The sequence below is a fragment of the Diplotaxodon limnothrissa genome, linkage group LG14 (genome assembly GCF_057381915.1).
Source record: "Diplotaxodon limnothrissa isolate DT_005_m linkage group LG14, D_limnothrissa_male_GT1.1, whole genome shotgun sequence".
NCBI classification, from domain to species: domain Eukaryota; kingdom Metazoa; phylum Chordata; class Actinopteri; order Cichliformes; family Cichlidae; genus Diplotaxodon; species Diplotaxodon limnothrissa.
The window spans coordinates 12,958,326-12,962,764 of record NC_140609.1 but is presented as its reverse complement, the minus strand read 5'-3'; the positions used below and the strand labels follow the sequence as shown (position 1 = coordinate 12,962,764).

Here is a 4,439-nt window from a genome sequence, read left to right as displayed (position 1 = left end):
TTTGAATCTTAGACTCAGACCCTGTGACAAGGTCTGTGAAAACCACGTTTTTATGCCTGAAATACTACAGTACTACACTCCCACCAGATGAGCTCATGCAGCCTGTCACGAACCGGGACATACAACCATGACAAAACAGGAGATGCACACACAATTTATTGTGTTATTAATTTAGATCAACTGTGCTAATATAGTATACCAAAATGAAAACAATAACTCAAATTTCAGATATTTGAGGTTGTGCTGAAAATAATGGTGCCAAATAAGGCAAGAAAAACATATTTTAAAGGTGAAATATAGAGGTAAAATCAAAAATAGTCAAGAACGGCCAATTATACCCTGGACCACAGAGGGTTAAATTTGAAAACGGTTTAAAAAAAAACATCCCCATTCTAAAATGTCATGTGACAATCTGATTCATGAAGAGTGATGATGTCACAAGGACATGTGATGATGTCACAAGGACATGTGATGATGTCACAAGCACATGCCTTTGAGCCTTTGAAGTTTTTCTATAAATAGGGGTCAGGAGCAGCAAGTTTTAGTCAGTTTGTTCGCAGCCTTCAAACGTTCGACCAGAGCTATATTTGAAAGTATTTGTAAACCTCTGTAACATCACGCTCCAAAGCCCTGTGACGTTTCTGTGTTCTGTGACGTTGTCCCAAAGAAAGACCTTTAAATGCGATAAATAGCCTAAACGTTTTCGTTTATGACTAGTTTACCGTGTTATGACTGTGAACAGGGGGGAAGTCGCGCAAGAGAAATGTCGACCAAAACAATTGCAAGTAAGCCAAAGTCAGTTCCTAAAAGTCAACCCGCAGGTGTTTCCACCACCATCAGACCCTCCACTTCTGTAAGACCTCCATTAAGAATAACTGATGCAAAGAAAACCACTCGGGTGGGAAAAACTCAGAATGGAAGACCGGCAGCTGTGAAACAGCCCCCGAAGAGGGATATGAAAAAGAATGTGGACAGTAAACTGGTCAGCTTAATTACAAATGAAATTGTATACAGTGGAGCGACTGTGTCATTTGATGACATCGCAGGGCAGGATCTGGCAAAGCAAGCACTTCAAGAAATTGTCATCCTTCCTGCCTTAAGACCTGATCTCTTTACTGGTCTGAGAGCTCCTGCACGTGGCTTGCTTTTATTTGGCCCACCAGGAAATGGGAAGACCATGCTCGCCAAAGCAGTTGCTGCAGAGTCTAATGCAACATTCTTCAACATCAGTGCTGCTAGTTTGACCTCCAAATATGTGGGAGAAGGCGAGAAGCTCGTACGAGCACTCTTTGCAGTTGCAAGAGAGAGACAGCCCTCAGTAATCTTCATCGATGAAGTGGACGGCTTGCTCTGTCAAAGGAGGGAGGGGGAGCACGACGCCTCTCGCCGTTTAAAAACTGAGTTCCTCATTGAGTTTGACGGGTTGCAGTCAGGAAAGGATGACAGAGTACTTGTAATGGGAGCAACGAACAGGCCCCAGGAGCTCGATGAAGCAATATTAAGGCGCTTTGCAAAAAGAGTATATGTGACCTTACCCGATGAGAAGACAAGATTTACGCTGCTGAAAAATCTTTTGGGAACGCACGGGAGTCCACTGAGCCAAGACGAACTGTCCTGTCTTGCAAAAGTGACTGAAGGATATTCAGGGAGCGATTTGACAGCATTAGCCAAAGATGCTGCACTTGGCCCAATAAGAGAGTTGGCACCAGAACAAGTCCGTGTTATAGCTGCTGCTGAGGTGCGCAACATTAAGATGAAAGACTTTGAGGATTCTCTGAAGCAAATCAAACCAACTGTTAGTCCAGCAACTCTTAACATGTACACCAAATAGAACAAAGATTTTGGTGGTCCTTCTTCAATAAATCCAAATCCAGTCAGGCTGGATGAAACAGAGTGCAAAAATAAAGAGCTTCTTCAAGAGAAAGAGCAACAGGAAAAAGAAAAAAAACGTATTCTCCAGGACTTGGAGAGAAGAAATCTACAACTGAACAAATTAATACAATGAAGGACAGAACACCTGAACTGGAAGGAGAAGTATTGGAAAAACGACGTTCAAAGATGCAGCGTAGGATCAATGAAATGGCGAAAAAACACTCAGAGGTCATTAATGAGATGTTGTTGAACTCAGACAACTTGAAGTGTGAAAACGCTGAAATGCTTGCACAAAAGCAGCAACAAGAGAAAATAAATGAAGACCTGCAGCGTAAGCTTCAAGAAATCACAAGAAGAAATGAGCAGTTAGAAAAGATGCACAAGGAAAAACAACAGCAAAATACAGACAAGTGCAATCTATTAAAAGAAATGGAGCAAAGATGCCAGAAACTTGAGAAGGAAGTTGAAGAAACAACCGATCAGTTGAGAACCCTCATCCTAGAGAAAAAAGTGGTCGTGGAAAAGCTCATGGAAAAGAAGAAAAAACGTTTCCGCTTCTTCTGGAGGAGGGACACTCCTGCTTTTTCTACTCTTTCTATTTTTTCTACTGCTGACGTCACCTCGTCTCCCTCCACCTCTGTTCCATCTTAATTTTCACCTCTCCTCTCCCCTTCTCTCCTAACACTTCTTCCCTCTCTCCTTCATCTTTTTTCACCCCAACCAGTCCCGGCAGTTGACTGCCCCTCGTGAGCCTGGTTCTGCCGGAAGTTTCTGCCCGTTTAAAGGCAGTTTTTCTTCCCCACTGTCGCCTAGTGCTTGCTCAGAGGGGATTGTTGGGGTTTTCTCTTTTCTTTTTTTTTCCCTTCTTATTACCATTTTCCTTTATTTACCGATTTGTTTTGTTTACTTTTCTTTTATGTTGTTTCTTTATTTACTTGTTTAACTTTTTTTCAACTTATGTAATAAACTAATAAACCAATTGAATTTATCCTCTGCGTATTTTACATCTAATCTTTAAAGAATATTTCCAAAACATTTTCAAACATCACGATCTGTCTTTTGTTTGCTTGTTAAAACCCCGTAAATGGTGGAGTAAAAACCCTGTGATATGGTTTAAAACATCAAAATAGACTAAACAACTAGTCTAAAACTAAGAGACACAGGATAAAGTTGGTGTGAAGGTTTCAGTCTGTGAATGAATCTAAGCACCATCACCTTAACTTTAAATTCATCTCTGTTACCCTCTTTGTGACTGAACTCTGACCGTGAGCACCACAGCCACTGCGCACCAGTCACACGCACTTTAAATCCATCACAGTAAACCAGTTAGTTTACCTCAGTTTGTTTTGCAGCACATTTCACAACATGCAAAAGCATAATGTGCCATGTACAGACTCAAAATCTGATTTAAAAACATGAGGACTGACCTGTAAGCTTTACATTTACAGTTTATCACATACCACTGAGCAGTTCTTACCTGTAATTCTAAGCCCTCTTCTTCCTTTTCTGGTTTAAAACATCAAATTAGACTAAACAACTAGTCTAAAACCAAGAGACACTTAAATATTAAGTTAAACCTCTGGGGTTGCCGGACGCGCCGGCGCGTCAAAATCACATGACCAATTTAAGACGACACAGCTACAAGATGCAGCGATTCAGAGGCTGTATCCCAATTCAGGGTCTGCAGCCTTAAAGGCCGCATTTTAAGGCCGATTACGTCACCATGCCAGTCTCCTATTGCCAGAGGCTGAAGTGTGTGTGCAGTCACCAGGTGATAATCTGATATCGTCTACTTCCCCACTGATGTTAAGTAATATGAAAAAAATAATGAATCCCACCTTAGGCCGAATGTGTGACTCTCTTCGTAGTGGAAGAGAGAATGAATCTTCCCATCCGAATTCACGGCAATCAGTCTGTCAATCAAATCCTGTGGAGTAAAATGAGAGGCTTTGAACAAGAATGCACCGGATAGGGTGCAAAACGAAAACTGTGTGGAAATTTACAATGGGTAAGGTGGAGAACGTATATCAGTCTCAGTGTGAGAGGGTTTATTTGAATGCGTTTGAAGTAAAACAAATGGGTGGGTGGTGTTTGGAGGCCAAATAAAAAGTGCAAACATGCCCTCAGATGGATGACAAAAAAAAACTGCAGTGTGTGGAAAAGAAGAAGAAGAAAAACACTTACAGGTATGGAGGTTGGCATCTCCCTCAGGGTGTATTCGCTTTTGTTGGCCAAAGACTGTCGGCCCAGCAGTTGCCACACCGACTGGGAAGAGGAGAGGAGGTTGACCAAGTACAGGAAGGACTGAAGAGGAAAGTAAATACAGCAGCTGTTAGAGAGAAAAAATGTATTTGCTTTTAAAGACCATTGTGAATGCATTTGTGCACGTCATGGATTGATCAAATCCTAACACATAATAATAATATAACACTATTCAACTACAAACACTACCGATAATATGACAAATAATATCTGTAGTATTCAAAGCAAAACAAAATGTAAAAAGAATTTATGATTGCAAAGGTAAAACATGGTTTACCACACTCTCAAAACTGAATAAGACATAT

The 4,439-nt window shown here is 41.0% G+C and overlaps 1 pseudogene; it reads left to right on the top strand.

The window, feature by feature from the left end:
- Nucleotides 1-763: 763 nt before the first annotated feature.
- On the top strand, nucleotides 764-4,180 carry LOC146618544 (spastin pseudogene; annotated as a pseudogene).
- Nucleotides 4,181-4,439: the final 259 nt, after the last annotated feature.